Source organism: Perca fluviatilis, chromosome 17 (genome assembly GCF_010015445.1).
Source record: "Perca fluviatilis chromosome 17, GENO_Pfluv_1.0, whole genome shotgun sequence".
Taxonomy (NCBI): Eukaryota; Metazoa; Chordata; class Actinopteri; order Perciformes; family Percidae; genus Perca; species Perca fluviatilis.
This window is the reverse complement of record NC_053128.1, coordinates 21473466-21493183: the sequence shown is the minus strand read 5'-3', so window position 1 is coordinate 21493183 and position 19718 is coordinate 21473466.

The following is a 19718-nucleotide window of genomic DNA, read 5'->3' as shown; positions in this document are numbered from 1 at the left end:
TTGCAGAAAGTGTTGCTATATGTGTGGCCATGAGTGTGGGAGGAAAACAGGGGGCAAGGGTGCATGTGTGTGGGTGGTTGCAGGGGGGAGGAGAGAGGGGGGGTGGAGTGCCCAAGTGGTGGTTAGTACGAAAAGATGATGGATGATGGGGCAGGAGAGGAAGACTGCTGCAGCTTCAAATTGATATCCCAGCAAATGTTTTTGTCTGCTGTGAAAAATGGTGCTGCAACTCTCATCTCCACTGCCCCCCCTCCTCCCCTCCTCCCTCCCCCTCTTTGGTCTCTCTTCTCTCTCTGCAGTGAATCACACCCTGCAATCCATTTCCAACACCCAAAGCTTTACTTCCCGCTCCCCAGTATCCTGACAGCAGCTGATCCCCTTGTACCACATTGTATACCTAGCTCTTATTTCCTTGTTGCCATAGAAACCTGCCTCGGATTATTGTTCATCATCCCTCATCATTTATCCCTTTCTTTGCCTTGCCCCTCCTGGTGCAGCATTTAGAGACACCTACCTATCAGAGTGTGCTATCAGTTGTGGACTATTAGTGTGGCTGCTGGGAGAGGAGTGGAAGAAAAAGTAAAAGTCCTCCAGGGAGAGGGCAGCTGATTCTTTAATTGAGTTGGATGATGTGGAAGTTTGGCAATAGAGCCATACAGTTTAGAAAGGCTATGTTGTGCAGACTCTTCAAAAATACCCTTTTTAAAATACAGTTTTGGGCAAATTTGTGAATAAAGTAGTTAATAATACATAACCTACATTAGTCTAAAGAAAGAGAAATTAAATGAAATGGATTGTGTGTAGGTTTTTAACAACAGATTCTGTGTACATTTCACCTTTTTCTGACCACTTAGAATGCGTTTTTAGAAGTTATTTTTCCAGCCATTGTCTTCCAATCTTTTCTGTACAGTATGAAAATCAAATAGCTGACTCATAAAGCTTATCCGGTTTGTGTAATTCTTCACAGTAAATATCAAGTCTGCATTAGCTCACCACTCTAAAATAAACTGAAACCAATGGCTTGTAAAATCATGTAAAACATGATTCATAGTAAATTGGAGAAGCTCTGATATTTATGTTTTTGAATCTAAGAATATAAATCACATTGTACATCGCAACAGGCAAAGGGGAATGCAAACATTCAGGTCATTACAAAATAATTAAATATCTTAAACATTTTAACCCCAAATAAAGTGGTTAAGATATTCTGGTAATACTGTATACTGGCCACATTCCCAGAACTCAGCAATTGCTTTGGTGAGCAAAATAAAATCCTATATAGATATACATTATGACAAAAAATAACACCCATGTTGTAATAAACAGAAATCTTCTTTAATAGTCTTTTTTGTTTTTTCTTTAGGTTGCAGTGTGCAGTCTGTGTGGGTTTAAAGGAGTGCAGGAAGTAAGGCTGACACATCCACACCGTTGGATGGCATGAAAGTGCTCTATGCTCGAAAGTGCTCTATGCTTTATGGTTCTGTGGAAAATCAAGTGATCAGGGTGAAAAATGAGAGAGTAATATTAGGAGAAAGGGATGAGGGAGTTGAGAGATAACAGGAGAGATAAGGATGAGCTCACTTCTTGTTCGGTGCTTAAGGAGAGAACCATCTGCAGGAGAGATTTTGCCTCAGATTAGGAGTGAGGCGAGGCTCCAGTGGAGAGGATTAAGCCTGCGAAACAGAAGCAACACTAATTGAGGACAATCCAGCTGCCTGGAACAAGCTCTGTCACCCACCCAGGAAGACACATTAGCAAAAGAAAACAAAAACAAGAAATTACATACACAGAGATATACACATAAACTCCACACTAAAAAAAACATACATAAAAGTGGAATTTCGACTTCTTGGAATTAGCAGCAATGAGACAGTGGGCCAAGAGCAATATTTGGGAGACGTGATAATTATTTGTCATAAATCAGCCTCATTATTTATCGTCTGTTCTGGATCTAGAACACCTTGTTAATTTGTCTTTTATGAGGACATTGTTCTAATCTTTAACATACCATTGACTTGATTATCACAAAATGACTGGAAATGTTGCTAAAACTATTATGGCTGTCTATATCTTTAATTATTTTTTATAAAAGAAGTGAAAACTTTAACAGCAGAAATGTTCTTACAGTTACAAATTCTAAATCTGAGGATAGAGTCCGGCTATATTTGGCTCCAGGATATGTCGTAACTCTAAGCCATAGTTCACTGACTGGGCTGCCCAGTGAAGGGGCCAAGAAGCCTACTCCCATAAGACCAATCTCTCTGACATCTGGGCCTCTGCCTTTCTCTGGGCTCCAGACAGATGTTGGATGATTGTTAAGCTCTCAGGGTTCTTAGGGAAGGAGAAGTGAGAGTTGCCAATGGCTTGACTGTGGCTCTAAAATAGCTCTGTGTCAATAAGTATGAGAAAGGTTTTGTAGATGCTGGGAATGTCTTATTATCTGTACATTTAAGACCCATTGAAAGAGAGTGAAGGGTTGAAGCTCCCTTTGAGGGCACGGAGGTCATGTTCTCTGCAGTTATTTCTTGGAATTTGGGGGTTACTCCAAACTTAAGTGCATTTTTAGCCATGCTAGCGGTGTCTAGGAGGAGCAATATTGCTCTGTTGATTGGTCGGTCAGTCCACCACTTTCATCATTTCAACATGGATGTTGTGACGTTGACATTTGTGGTTTTGAGTGAAATGTCTTGACACCCTCAGGATGAATTGTAATAACTTTGGTAATTTGGATGTAGCGCCATCATCAGGTCAAAATATTAATTTGTCCAGTACTTTGGAGGGGTATGACCAAAAACTTGCAAAATTAGTGACATTACCATCAGCCTCAGTTGTACTTTGTGTTGCGGAGTAAGATGCTAAAGTAACCATGCTGACACACTAAACTAAGTTAGTGATCATGGTAAACATTACACCTGCTACTGTAAATATCACCATGTTAGCATAATGATGTTAGCATTTAGCTAAAAGCAACACTTTACAGCCTCACAGAGCTGGCATGGCTGTAGACTCTGGTTAATTGACAGAAAGAAAGTTAGGCCGAACCCCACTAACCCACACTGTTTAGATTTAGCCTAATCTGCTTTATTGTAATGGCCAATTGCAGAAACAACAGAAAAGCAATGTAGGTCAAGGACAATAGGAGCTTGGACTTGGTACAGCCAAGGCCCTGAAATGTTTTAACCAATTCATCATGATAAATCCTAAATACATTTAGCTGTTTATTGCACTGTAAATATTAGCATGTTAATTATGGATTTAATCAAGTCTGTGGACAAAAGTCACATTGTGCATCTCTGCGTTGGAACAGGCAAAGGTCACAACGGACTTCAGGACAGAATATCCTTCTGCTGCTTCATCAAATCCAACTTGACATCAGTCAGCTGTTTTCTAACCACAGAATGACCTACTGTGTTAGACATTCAGTCAATGTAAACGTGTTAAAACTCCTATCACGATCGTTTTCCTGCCTCTGCTAACTTTGGCACTCTCCTCCAGATTTACAGTTGAGAGGGGTCAGATCACTTGTTATTCTCAGTCTATGCAGATTTATGGAGTTTGGGTGAGTCTCTCTGGTCAGCCAGTACTGAAAACACACACACACACACACACACCCACACACACACACACACACACACACACACACACACACACACACACACACACACACACACACACACACACACACACACACACAAACAGTTATCACAATAAATTGCACTTATGTTGATAATTACATTAAAGCCCGCAATTTAACTGTTTTGCATCACTCTCATAGCGACGTTGTCGGCTACAGCAGACGGCTTTTTTTAGTGAGAAAGGTCTCAAAAGACCACTGTACTCTACTTGCTGAGCACCAAATGGCAGACAGACACAGTTAGCGACTAGCTGGTGAACATAGTGGAGCATATATCAGCTAAAGAGCTGTATAGTTCCCTCAGGAGTTGGTAGATACCAAAGGAGTGAATATTGGACAGTACTACATTTCAAAGTGTAATCCCTTAACACTACTTGTTACTGAAAAAATAATCACATTATTATAAATTACTAAGTAATGTCTTACATTCCAACACTGGTCATGATTCCACAGTACACACATTTGTTGATTAAACTGTGTGGCCCTCTCACTTCATATAGATTTTAGTTTATCTCTGCAATTACCATTCTTCAGGTCTTTCAAATTATACTGAATAGGGCTTTCAAGATAAAATGTGTCATTATATTTGACTTGCCACAATCCAGTGGGCCACTTTCGGAATCCTACATACCGTAATAGGCTAAAAGATGCTAAAACGTGAACCCACCTTGTCCAGTTGTCTCTCTATAATGGCCATGATATAGTTTGATACGTGGATTAAACACTTATCCCTCCCCTCAGTCCGCCTTATTGATTTTCCCCGTCCCTTTCTCCCCCCAACCTTTCTCAGCCCACCCCCCTCTTAAAGGTGAGGTGGATGCATGGCCTGATAAATGGCAGAGGATTGATTCGTATTTAATTAACAATTTGCTGGAGACTCTCTCTCCCTCCCCGCTCTACTCCCCATCCCCACCCCTCTCTTCTTCTCTCTATGAGGTCTCAGACGGCTTGTGAGACACGCAATGAGGAGAGGAGAAGTGATGCATGGGTAATTTATAGTCTGATCGATAAGTCCTGGCCTAACATCTACACTGCCTGGATATGAGGGCTAGAAGGAGTGTCAGGGTCCACAAATGGGAAAAAAGGTGAACGTTGAAAAAGGAAAAAGTGACAGAAAGAGAAAGATTGATAGAGGTAGACAGAGGCAGACATGGAGACAGAAGCACAGAGAGAGCAGTTTGGAAATCATATTATATTGAAAACATAATGAAAATGACAATACGTGGCATGTTCAGATTGTGAAACAAAGGGGAGAAAAGGATGGAACATGTTGCTGAAGTGGTGTATGAGACTGATGGATGACATGGTCAAGAACATGAACCAAAAACATCATAAATAAGTGAGTGAAAGAACAACTGAGGTTTGATTAATTTACACTAATCTCGATGCACCTACTACAGAAAGCCTGTCAGCCTTTGTACAACTCCAATTCTCTTCTAACACTTATATATAAAGCTATTGAAGTGGAAATATTACATGATCTAAATGCCGGAAGGAAATACAATTAAGCAGCTTTTTATGTAAATAAACCACCATACAGTTGCAATCTTTAAGGCTTCATAGTTAATTTGAACGGGTGCATTTTAAGCAAACTGCCATATGTTAAAACAATGTCTACTTTTCACAAAGAACTTCTAATCTAGTTTATTTATTGATAAATCAGTTGACTAACAAGTTGAATGTATTTGCAATCATACAGTATGGGTAATTGTTTATTAATTTAAAGGTGCAATATGTAATACTGACAGCTAGTGTTTAAAATAGCTACTGCAGTCCAAATTCAAAATACTGTCGTCTCCTCAGACTTGTTCACGGAGGTTTCCAGGCTGAGACTGCAGCATCCACAACAATGTTGCTAGACGCTTGTCTCACATAGCCAGACATTACTCCACAGCACAGTGGAATAGCTAACGTTAGATGATGGCTATATTGACAGTCATAAAAGCCTGTGCTCACGTGGAGCTCTGTACCCAACTGACACACATTTCTTTGGCTTAGAAATATGGTAGGAACCACTAAAAACACAACAAACTCGCCGTCCTCTCCCCCCGACAGACAGACACACTTCCTCGGTTTAGAATTACGGTAGGAACCGATTTACAGCCCCCCTCTCTTGGCTTAAAATAACTCACCATTGTCGGCTTTGGCCGCTGAACAGGCTACACGTTGTTAACAGCCGTGGCCCGCTTCACTGGTCCTCTAGTAATGTTAGCTAGCAGTTAGCAGGGTTAGCATGGCGGTTTTAGCCAGGACCAGTCGGGATCACTTTACTGGCTGTGTCTCAATTGTTGTTGCGAGTAACCAACTTGGGTACTCTAGCTATATAATTCAATGTAAGTGCACAAATGTTGAAATGACATAAAATGCCTGTCCCTTGTAGCCGTGATAAATTAGCCTGAAGCTAATGCTTACCTGTTCAACTTGGTGTCCTTTTGGGCTCTAAGCTGTCTCCATCTTTCAAATACATCTCCAATATTTACCCGGGGTTTGTTACGTCTCTGGTCACGCAACTGTTAGAAACATAGCATTTTTTTTATGTCGGGTAGAATCTATCTCCGTTGATCCTGTTTGTTTGTTTGCTGCTTTCATGGCTGTACTAACATTACAGCTGTAGCGTGCTGGGTTTACGTTTTTACAGGTATATCTGGCAACCCGACCTGGCTATCAAACTGGGCAGTTGATAACCTCACACAGGCCAAAACACAAACAGAAATTTCGTCACGGAACGGAAATTTCAAAAGGAGAAAATAATGGCATTAGCATTGTTGTCAGAAAAGATAGTATTTTAATTTAGCATGTTTCCTTAATATCTGATGACGCATTGGGGTCAAATTTGGATTTATTACAGTAAATATATTACATATTGGACCTTTTAAGTCATTTTGTAAGCAAAATAAAAGCTAAATATGATCTAGTTCTCCAGCTCCTCAGATGTGAGGATTTGCAGCTTTTCTTTGTGTTATGTTTGACAGTAAATTGAATATCTTTTGGGTTTTGACTGTTGCTTGGGCTAAACAGGTCATTTTAACACAGCATATTGAACTAAAGGTAATTTAAGGTGATTTTTATAGACCAAACAATGAATATTCTAATAAAGAAAATAATCATCAAATTAATGAATAATGAAAATAATTGTTAATTGTTGCCCTGTTTTAGGTAACACGTATGTAACACATATTATACCTCAAGTTAAGGTGCTGTTATTCTGTGACACATCCATCAGGGGGCATTGCTGAGTTTATGTGCATCTTCTCTATGCTCTAAGCACACACACACACACACACACACAGTAGAAAAGAAAACATGAAAAACACCTCTTCAAGCCAACTTGAGAAACCCCATATATGTATCATATAGCTGTGCAGAAAAATGAAGCCCTCATTATGATGAATGCCTCAAGAGAAAACAGATTTTCATAAAAGTAATGATACACACTTGAGATACAAGTGTTTGCATGACTTGAGACAGGCAACAAATTAATTTACCCACAACGAGCAGGGACCAAGGTGAGAACAAAGACAATTAGTCAGTGCTGCAGCCCCCCCCACCCCCCCCTCATTCAGGATCACTGGATCTGGACACTGGACACCAACACGCCGACACACACACACACACACACTCATACACACATAGACGAAATGGGCCGCTGAGTGGGCACAGTGTGGGATGAGACCAAAGCATTTACAGCCCTCCCCATAAAAGTGTTTTATCACATATCTTGTAATGCAACACATTAAGGGTTGCTGTTGTTATTTTCAACAAGGTCATTTTTACCCCCTTCCTCTGCATCTTATGTCTCACTGTCTCTCTCCCTCTCGCTCTCCCTCAGCTTCTCCTCTTTGCTTTTCTTAGCACGGCGTGACACCGAGGCACGACGGTATTATTATGCTCGTAAAGGTGTGACCACTGGGAAACATACACACGTAGGAAGGGCTGCATCGTGACAAGGTTATCCTTAGCATCGTAGCATCTGCCCCATGTTCACAAGCAATGTGTGTCTGTGTGCTGTCTGTGTATACCTTTTTCTTTCTTTGGTTCAGCCGATATGCACATTTCTTTGTTAGGGAGCTTATGTGAGATGTGTCTGCACTGTTTCCACTCTGTGTGTAATCAAGGACCTTTGCGCAATCGTATTCTCTTCTTTGTCATTGTTGAACTGCTTTTGGGCTTATCTTGGGATTATTATTCTGTCAGACCTACTTTTACCTTTTATCAGTATTTTTAGCCATTCTTTTATTCAGGTTTTTCATTCAGCCATCATCTTAATGAACACATATATGTAATTTTTTTATATTATTCCTCCCTTCTTATTTAAGTCCACAGGATTTTCTGGTAATCCTATCAGTTCGGCTTTACCCCCTAACCCCACAACTCTCCTCCAGCTTCAGCAGTAATAAAAGAAAAGCATAATCCAGTGTTTAGAAATATCAGATTTGCTTGTTGGAATCCAACCATGCTGGATTAAAGATGGCCTAGGCTGGCCCAGAGGCGGTGGCTCTGAGCCTCCTGCTGATCAGGGCTCTGGATGGACGGAGAGACATGGAGGGAAGTGTGAAAAGCACAAGAATTGGATAGTGTAACAGTTCCAGTTAGTGAAGCCGTACTGACATCAAAATTAAAATGTTTTAAAAAAAAAACACATCTTAAGCAGTGATAAGATTCTGGTAAAACCTTTTGCACATACTGTATATGCCTTTGATTTTCTTCTTCTTTCTGTGCATGTGTGTGTATAAGGGTGATCGAGAGAGAAATTGTGTGTGCGTTTATGTAATTTATGGCTGCCAGGATTTGAGATGATAGAACAGGAAATTGGGCCGCTTTTTTATTTTTTCCCCTTCCTATTTTACTGCACCCCGCTCATTTCTTTAATACTCTCTAAAATGTAAATCCGTATGCACACATGCATCCTGGACAATGCCCCGATGTGAATTTTATGTAAAACGTACCCATAACTCTAGTCGACGGTGTAACATATGACTCTATGTAATTTCATTACGTAAAAGGTTTTTGTGTTTGTTGGAGAGCGGGAGGTATATGTATGTGTGTGTGTGGGCACGTATTCTGTTTGTGGTTGGGGGTTAAGAAGATAGAAGAAGTGATTATAAGTAAAGCCTTATGTTTGTGTCATGCCTGTGCGTACTGTGTAGGGTGAATGTGTGTCAGCATGAATATCACAGAAATGCAAAGTAGGCAGAGGCATTAAGTAAAGAGGAGAGCCTTTCATTGACATTAGAATAATCCAAACAGTTTTTTGTTTAGAGATTTGACCATGCACTTATGTAGGTAGGCACTCTACATATGGGACTAAATTGAAAAGGTCAGATCCCAATAATTTGTAATATTCTAAGTAATGTAAAACAGAGGTTGATCTCAACTTTGATAAACCTCATGAGAAACATAAATGAAGATTAGAAATGTGCATTATTGAAGTATTATATGAAGTATGTTTTATTATGGTGCTTAAAAACAGCACTTCCATATACCAGTAATCCCATACAATCATGCGTATTGTAAAATGTACCATTTCATGTTTTGTATAACAACATGCTTTTGTGTTTTGTTCAACGTTCTTTCATAAAGATAATACAAAGACATGTGTTTTTGATATGATGGTTTGATATATATGACACGTTTTACATGTCATAACAAAGAAGCTGCTTAATTAGATGGTACTAAAATAGCTAAACAAAAATAAAGCAAGCTGTAAAATAGGGCTGCACAATCAGTGTTGGGAAAGTTCACTTTCTACATGAACTAGTTCAAAGTTCAGCTCACAAATTTTAAAGTTAGTTCAGTTCATAGTTCATACTTCAAAATTTTGAACTAAGTTCACAGTTCCAAAAATGAACTAGTTCATAGTTCTTTTTTTCCATATGTTGCTGCGAGCTATTATTTTTCAAAATTATTGCCACAGCCCATATAGAACCACTGACAGCAATTATTTTATCAGTTAGTATCAGTATCAGAATGAACGGGTTCACAGTAACGTTCATCAACTGGCGCAATATACACATCGCCAAAGGTTGCGACATTTCACAGAAGACACTAGAGAGATTTTTGTGTTAGTTGAAAGAAAATATAAGTAGAAAACTGCATTTTTTTAGTGGCGTACCTTTTTATAGTCAATTCAATATTCAATTTGTTCAATAAAAGAATGTTGGAAATTATTTAATTTCTTTTGTCTTAATTCAACGAGCAATTTGTTGTATTTTAGCAGAATACTGAAAGCAGCAGAAATGCAGAACTGAGTACACATCTGTTTATTTATCGCAAGAAATATGGTTATTGCGACATTCAACAATGTTATCGCCTATTTTCCTCATATCGTGCAGCCTTACTGTAAAAAAAAAACAGGATGAAAGTGGCCATAATTACAGACAATAATAAAAGCTTATCATGAAATGAATTTAATCATTCACCATTTTCATAAATTCAGCCCAAAACCAAACGTGAACAAAAAATGAATTTATTATCTGTCATGCATAATCCATCTTAAACGGTTTCTCTGTTGACTTCAGGAATACTTTTTCCAATAAATACATACACAATTCATACATACAATCCAATCCATGTATGAATCTCCAAATGTTATCACTTTGCATGTCCTTGTGGGTGCATGTTAATATATTTTCATGCTGCTCTGCTTACGCCACAATTTTCATATATATATATATATATATATATATATATATATATATATATATGTCCTTGTGTGGATTTCATTCAATCAGCGTAATTAGAGGTTGAGTTGGACTGAGTATTTTATCATGTCCTGCATTGTTTTTTTACCCATTAGCCTTTTTTCCATCTGTGTGTGTGAAGCAGCTCACTGTTCAAGGGATGATTCACTGAGCTGTTAGTGACAACAGACTGCCTTTTCTTCTGTTGTGCGCAAAGTTGTTCCCATGTGTCCTTTCTGGATTTCCTTATGTATTTGAAACATATTTTCTTGGAGGGTCAAAAAACTCTCGTAATGTAGCTGTAGACGCTGAAAACTGCTGCAGCTGGAACTATAGTTAGACTTTTTCCCTCTCAGTATCTTTTATATTCTCTCTACATAAACAGCATACATTGTACACACACTGCTGAACATCGATGCTCATACACAGATGCACACCTTTTATTTTATTAAGGGACTGCCAATCTATAATGTGGAAATCATGCTCTGCTGATATTGATTGGGGTGGTGTGCTATTTAGTAGCAATGGCAGCGAAACCGTGAGTGTATTTATACATATATATATATATATATATATATATATTGTGTGGTGTGTGTGCTTTTATGTGCAGTGTGTGTGTACAAGCTGTACCAGACACTCCAGTCTATTGGATTGAGATTCATTCGCTATTTAAGGGTCAGGGTTCGGGCTGCGTGTGCGCTGCATGCCTCACTGATCAATACCGCCGCCACACACCCTGCCTGACCCTGGCATTTTGTCACCGTAAATCCCAGAGCTCCCTTTTTCTCTTGTTCGCCACCCCCTCCTTCTTATTTTCCTTTTTTTTTCTCAAGTCATGGAAAGAAGTGATGGATTCAAGGGGGAGCACTTTATAAGATCTAAATACATTTAATGTAGCCGGGGATGGCCCTTTGATGGCTAATGCTCAGAGATTCAAGTGATGGTCTTGTCTCAGGAGGGATGTGCTGAGGAAGGTTGACTCAGTTTGTGTGACGAGAAAGTTGGAAAAGGGTTTCGATGTTGAAATCAGTGGGAATACCTGCAGTAACAGCCTGATTTCAGTGGACATTTTTGCTTACTTGTGCAAAAAAGAAGTTAAATTTTTTTCAACGGATATGCACACATTACACGGCTTTTACACTGAACCATTACCCAAACAAGATGAATAAGTTTGTTGACTAAGGTCAGGGTTATACACTGTATTCTTAACCCTCTCAAAATTGACCCTAATCTTAACTCAAATATTTTAGCCTAATGTTGAATCCCCAAAATACACCAAAAACTACTGAAAGTTTAAGTAACAATATACAAGGCTGTAATTTGGCATAGGATACTAACACTAGTATTTCCTTTGTATATGTCAGGCATATAGTTCATGGCAATTAGTCACAGACCACGCAGACCAGTAAAAATACATTGTCGTCAGTGTAGTCAAGAATTTCCAGGCCTCCTTTTTCTGCCTCTTTTAAAACCATCACACACACACACACACACACACACACACACACACACACACACACACACACACACACACACACACACACACACACACACACACACACACACACACACACACACACATTCATGAACAGCCACACACACAGGTACGCAAATACACACACATGCAAAAATAAAAACAGACAGAACATTTGCCCTTCCTTAGTGTCCTTCACACACGCTCCTCATTCCATACAAAATGCAAAGACGGTGCCCCTTCACCTCCCATCACTTCTGCTCTACATACCTCCCTCCCTCACTCCACCTCTCCTTCTTTCCTGCCTTCCCTCCATCTCCTGGTTGTCGGTGGCAGCCGTCACACCGCTCAGACATGTCTGCCTGTCTGCTTTGATATAGTGGCATAAGGTTTGCCTGATAACCAAGGTCAGGGACGAACAATCTATTCAATCCACTCATTATTATTAGGGGTATAAATAAATTTGGATGGAAGACTGCACCTTGAACCTTGAACCTTTTCCCCCGAGCTGAAATTTATCTTTTTGCCATTTTTTCCCCTGTTGCTTGGTGACAAAAGGTGTCTCTTCCTCAACCTCACTACTGCTCCCTCTCTTGTGGTGTTTGTGCGCAACGAATCCATTAACTGAATGAGATGGATGCTGCCACTCTACATATGCAATATTCGGAAATACATTTTCCATTTAGACAAATGTCTTGTTCCACTGTAGAGTTAGACAAATGTATGGCCCTAATATAGCTTTTTATTGAAACATAGGTTAAATATAATCTAAATTTAAAGTTATATTTTCATACATTTGCAATTTTTGTTTTTTTTACAGTGGCAAGAAACACTGTATGCCCGAAAATATTAATATGAATCTTCAAACCCCAAATACTGTCAACATGATGTAATTTCAGATATTTATGATTATTTGTGGGCAGTTGGAATAAAAAATATTTATTATATTAAAAAGATGACACAACCAGGTGGCTGGGTGGAAGAAAATATGGTGTTAAATCCATAATTCACCTCTGTGAAGTTGGTTAACGTAACAGCACAGACAGGACAGAAGGTGAGAGCGCATAATGCTGTCCTACAACTTTAAGGTTTGGTTACAACATCTCAAATGAGAAGTTGCTGTAGTTTACATAGACTTTGAGAGAGATTCCTTTCAGTGCCGTTGAAAAATGTATGGCTTGAAACGGCTATACTACGGTGAGAAGAGATCAGTTCTGTATTAATCTTCAAGTTGCAACATTAAATGCACATAAACCTTTTCAGATACAATATCTAAGCTTAAAATCACAACGTGAAAGTCGTGCACTGTACTGCATTCTGCTCCAGTGTTAACAATAGTTTGGCTTCTCCCTCTTGCTTTTGTCCCTGCCCCCTCCCCATACCCCCAGAAACCAAATTATAAAATCATCGAGAGCATGATGAGATTGCTGCTCGGTTATTAATCTTCAATAAATACATCTTGACCCAGGGATTAAGTGTGTGCCCTCTCCACCCCCTTGTCCTCTCCACCCCGCCTCCGCCCCCCCCCCAATCCCACCCCACCACCCTCACTCATCTCTCCAGAGATGCTTTGACATGAATTATGAAAAAAAAGAAGAAAGAAAACAACAGCCTAGGGTTGAGGGAGAGAGGGGCTGGAACAAATGTTCCAACCTGGATTGAGTGTTGGCGACTGATGGCGATAACCTTGGGGGGCCCTCGGGCTGAAGCGGGATTACTTCTCTCTGGGAAAGACAAATAGCATGGCAGGAAACAGTCAAATGGAAACCCAGGCACTCATGTTAAGGATAGGTACAATGAATGAATTTACAGACGGTTACACCATGCTCGCATCTTCGAAATTTAGAAAAATCATATTAAACCTAAAATTACAGCATCAGAAGATATTGTTATACCAGCAATGTATTCACATAAAACTAATCTCTATATACAACTATATATCATAACTACATAATTAGACATGAAGTGGAAAGATAATCAAACTGCAGTTATAATGTATATCATCACAAAAAAGGAACTCACTATCTACCTATAAACTGTTAACACCACTATAAACTAATAAAGACAGATAAATCCATAAACTGTGATCTGTATAACAGCAGAGGTACACTCCGGTCCTATTTATGGCAGATGTCTTCCTGTTTTGTCAGGCCTAATGAGAGAAGACCTTGCTCATGCCACATGTTTCTGGCCTCATTGATTACCTGTTGCCCCCCAGAAGCAGCACCCAACAGGGATCAGCAGGGGAGGAATAAGGTAAACTCTAAATGGTGGATACATTTGGAAATTGTAAAAAGAAAACCCCAAATTGGCATTTGGAAAATGTCAAAAGAAATTTGCATTTGGATTTGGAAAATATGTACTTGATTTACTCTGCAAGTGTAAACTGTAATGACATAAAGCAAATGATACACAATATTGGGGTTGTATACTATATTGTGCACCGTGGTGAGCGCCACAATCTTAGTATTGCATCATCTGGAGTGCATTCATTTTTTAATTTTTTGAGACAGTTATGACACAAAAAGCTTAAAGGGATGCTTCTGGACATTTTAGAAATGATTTGCTTTCTTGCAGAGAGTTAGATGTGAAGATCAATACCACTTTCATGTCTGTCTGTCAAACATGAAGCTACAGCCAGTAGTGGATTAGCTTAGTTTACACTTTAGTTTTTGAATGAAGTAAACATTAGAGGTGCTGGTCGGCTCAGTTACAGTTCAAGACATTTCTGATCAGTTTCCAGTCATTATTTCTATTTTCTTCAATGCCTTATTAGGAAAGGCTCTGAAAAGCCGTTGCCTATAAGTAGTAGATCTACTGGCAAGACATCATTTATCAAGTGCATCTATGCACTTGATAAATGATGCCGTGTTCAACTCTGACTGGCTCTACGTTATGCTCATCAAATTAACTTTCTGATCAAACAGCAGCTGCAGAGGCCGACCTGAAGCTACCAAGAGATTCAGTTCCAGTAGATTTGACAAAATCATGGGCAAAAATAGAATAAATTCGCCTCAGGTAGAATACTAATATTGCTTGTTTTTTGATGGCTGATGATAGGTTGCTAGATTACATGTATGTGAAGGTACATATGGTGAAATGATACATATTGAGATACAATGGATACATGTGCTTTTGTCTGAAAAGCCAACAGCCAACTGGAGAACATCACTCAAAATCCTCAATATCCTGCCCTCTTTCCACTATGAAGCAATATTCGAAATAAAACGCTAACAAGCAATCATGCAAGGCTTGCCCTCCTCCCCTGTCCTCCCCTCCCTCCATTTTTATGCAGGCAACAAAAGTGAGCCACGAGTGCTTCAGCTAGCCTTTGCCACGTCAACAGCTGGCTTCAAAAACAACAATTATACTAAGTGATTTATTGCCTCCTTCAGCCAGAGATCAGAGCAGACTCTGTACCAGGAAGACCCTCTTTGATGGTCACTGTCAAGCAGTGCATTGCTGGTTGGATTCTTTGTTTGGAGCAATGATCGTGTGTGCGTTTCCCCAAATACTAGAGTCTGTTTTTTGAGTTTTCCAACTTTTGGATGCAGGAATTCTATGTCTCCCATCCTTCTCTGGCTCCACCCCTACCCTCTGTGTCACTGAGTGGTGACAGCTGAGCAATGGCTTCTCCCGGGTGTAGCGATAATTGAAAAGCGTGATGGCTGGCTGCTAGTATAGCGACCATCTGTGAGCCTGAGTGGTTTGGTGAGTGTTGCTTTTGTGGGCGGGGAGGTCGAGGGTTATGTGAGAGCCAGACAGCCTCCCGTGGGGAGCTGTTAACACCTCGTAGATGCCGAAAGGCCCCAAGATGGCCTTTCGCAGAGCCAAGGCTCCTAATGAGAAAAAGGGTGATTATCCCACTGTGAGGCAAATATAAACACGTGCTGTTATGAATCCTGACAACAGTTATAAGATGGCAAAATCCAGCAAAAAATATGGTTAAGGCATCAGTATTTAAAATTGTTCATAGAATGTCTGCCAGCGCCTGTACACAGACAGGTTGTCCACACAGCAACCGGCTAAATCATTGCTTTTATATTGTACCAGGGAATTTGATTGCGATAAACCAACAGAATTGTAGAAGCAAGATTTATCACCTATAAAAAAAACAATTAATGCTGAAATGATTACTCAATTATTCAGTTGAACCATGGAAAATTAATTAAATCCAGATTGGATAATCTAATTTGTTTCAGTCGTTTATCAAAACAACTTGATAATGCAAAATAGTTTTCTATTATTAAAGATTGAGAGTTTTTTGTTAAATGGTCAAAATAAGTAAACAATTTCATCATTAGAAACAAATGAATATATATATATATATTCTTTTTTTTTTTTACTGTTACTGATGAATAAGATAGATAGGATAATAATTGTTAAAATTATGTTAACTTTCCATGTCATTTGGTAAATATCACTGGGTTCACATACAGCTCAAATGAAACTGTTGTTAATGATGAGCAAACATGCTGAAAATCAGTATGCTTCTCATGTACCCACTCCCCGGTTAATGCCTGTATGAAGTGCTTTGAAGATTGCATAAAAAATGACAAACATCTAAATGCCAGCAGTGAGAAGAAGCGCTGAGTGATACATTAAGCAATACATTTCTAATATGAATGTTCCTGAATGCATTTCAGTCAACCATTGCAGACAGATTACCAGATATTGCATTCCCGTCTAAGAATGAAATGAAGAGATAATTATGTGGCCGGCGGGTAATGGAGAGGTGGAGCCGTGATAGATTTGATTAAAGTTGTCAGTAAACACTAATGACCGTGTTGATTAGTTAGATTGCTTTAATGCGGCTGCTGCCATTAATCTACAGCATAGACAAAAGTATCCTGTGTTTGCAGTTTGTTTGCCTCTATGTGTGCACCATCATGGAGACACTCCGTTTTGTATTTTCCTTTTTTAAACTCTCCAGTCATTTACATTCAATTTAAAGCAGCTTTTATACATTGTTTTTTTTGTTATTAGGAAAATAAACATTGCAAACAAAAAAAAACTATTATCGGATAATTTTTCGGAAAAACAAAAACTCAAATCATCGTACTTCCCTCTTAGTTTTCCCAACAGCTTTTTACTTTACCATATCTGCCTCCATACAACCACAAAGTCCTAACCACTGCAGGATCTTATTAATTAACACATTGTCTTAATTGATTGATATCTGTAGCACACTCCTCCTCTCTTCTCTCCCCCATAGCCCTCTCCTCCTAGGTCCCAAAAAGTAACGCTGCTTCCATGCATTTGTGCATGCACGCCGAATGCACGCACACGCACACACACACACACACACACACACACACACACACACAAAACGCACCACGCGGCCTCCTCTCCGTTGCTGCTCCATTAGGTCTGAATTGTGGCTGTGATGTGTGGGACCCAAGGGAGGTGTTATTGTCAGACCTGATTTACTCACCACCATCTGACATGGGGCTGGGGGGTGTGTGTGTGTGTGTGTGAATGCATGTGGAGACAAACAGGCATGCTGCCAGTTAGAGTCCTTTACAGAAAGGACAGTCAAAAGCAACAGTTTAACAGTAGCTGCAAAGAAATAGGAAACCTTAACAGTCATTGGGATATGAATTTATTTTTCATGAATTACACCTTGTAGTTTATAAATTGTGGCCTTAAATATTGAGGCCTGGTCTTTAGAATGATATGCTTATATAATTTATTTAGTTATATTCTTAAAGCATTTAGAGATTAAATCGCTTTAATAAAAAGGTCTATCTCTGAAATTGCATGGTAGATATTTATTGCTAATCCAATCACAAACTTGTCCCAGTGAGGACCAATCAAAATCTTCTTTTCATCAGAGGCTAATGTCTTCTGAAAGAGTACTAATGGTGTGCAAACCTGAAAGTGGTGTTAGTGGGGATATTTCTCTTTATGTATCATATTGTATGAGATGATATGAGACTCAAAATTATGAGATATCTAATACATTCAGATTAGATCAGATGTAGATTCATTATTTATTTAAACTATTTGTATCTGTGTTTCCCTTATTTATTATTAGATTATAAATTCTGGGATGTGAAAAAGTTAATGCTCAGTATCTGAAAACTACAATGCTCTTCAAAGAAAGAAAACATTTGGCCTTCAAATGGCTTTAAATTTAGAACGATAATCACGTCCAATATGCACAGTTTTTGTTAACTTTTTTACTCTCAAAGTTTTTATTCTCTGCACATATATTCAATTATCTTCGTACATGCCTTAGCTACAAGATAACTGATAGCGTTGCATTTCGTATCTCTCAGCTTCCTCATCTCCGGCAGCTTTACACTTCATCACCAGGAAGGAGAGTTTTTTTCTCACATAGTTTTCCCACCATTTACTTAATTGTTGTGAAGCTCCCTTTGTTGACACTAAAACCCACCCAAAACTCTTTTTCTCACCTTCTGCCGGTCTTATACAACCCATCTGACAAATTGCATACCCAATTTAATTGAATTCTTTACTCAGAAAATGGTGGATTTCCAACTCAATCTGAAAGAGTGGGTGGGATAATCCCAGGTATTTGCTTAAAGAGTTCAGCCGGTGGTCACCAAAATCTCACACCTGCTGTGTGACAGAGTTTGCCCACTGTGGTTTTTAGAAATGCCATGCAGTCAACAAATTCAAAGATGTGCAAGTGCATGTAGCTTCAGTATAGGTGGCCTGTTGCTTGACTGGTAAATTGAATTGAGCTAAACAGAAACACAGCTTGGACATTTGAGCCCAGTACTTCCTGTTTGCTTTGAGTCTGCAACAAATCAGCCTGTCTAATCCCAAATACAAACAGTTTAGTAAATTGACCAATGCAGGTATCTAGGAGATTAACACAGCCTTTGACACTTCACTCTCACCCCCTTACTGTCTTCACCAAACTCTCTTTGGCTCAAGTTACACACCTGTCGCTTTTGTGAGGCAACAATGATACCTGCCACTCAGCTGGAAGGATTCAGTTGGATATCCTGTCTGGTGTTCCTTTTCTTGTTTTGGGAACCTGAGATGCAGAGCAGGCAGCCATTAATGGTGGAGGAAGTTGAAGGTTGCACTCCAAAACAAAAGGTTTGAGGACAGCTGGCTATCACCTTCATGCATGTCATACTTTACAGATCTGCAGAAAAAGCTGCACAGTCATGCAGACGGAAATTCATGCATATCATAACACAATAAGCACACAACAGTATTTACTTTGACTGCTTTGTCTCAAACGTCTTACTTAAGTAAAAGTACCATCAGCAAATATACTCCCAATAAAGTATCAAAAGTCAAAATTATCATGATGCAAACGTGTTAATAGATGATGCATTTTAATGTTGCTGGAATATGCATCATATGTAAAATCTTAATCTACAAAGTAACTTGTAACTATAGCTGTCAGATAAATGTAGCGAGTACAACAAAAGTACACTTCCCCCAGAAATGCAGTAAGCTTATATAGCATACAATGGAAATACTTACTGTAAGTAAAGCACAAGCAGGCTACTTTAAAGGAGTACTTTAGTATAGTACTTGAGTAAATGTTCTTAGTTACTTTCCACTTCTGGTTGTCCAAAAAACAAACAAATTTGATCTACATATTTAGGAGGATTGAGTTGAAATTGAAATATGGAGTCCCACTAACTTTTTAGGAACAAATAATAAAAGAAAAAGTTACAATATATCACTTGATTATCTCAATCATGCAAGCCTTTCATATCACATAACCGCTTTTCCGCTTGGCCCTAGGAGTAACCGACTCCTGGTGGCTTTGCCCCTCCAACACACACACACACACACACACACACACACACACACACACACACACACACACACACACACACACACACACACACACACACACACACACACACACACACACACACACACACACACTTACCTACACATACTGTATACTGTTTAATCTACTTAATTGCACCTG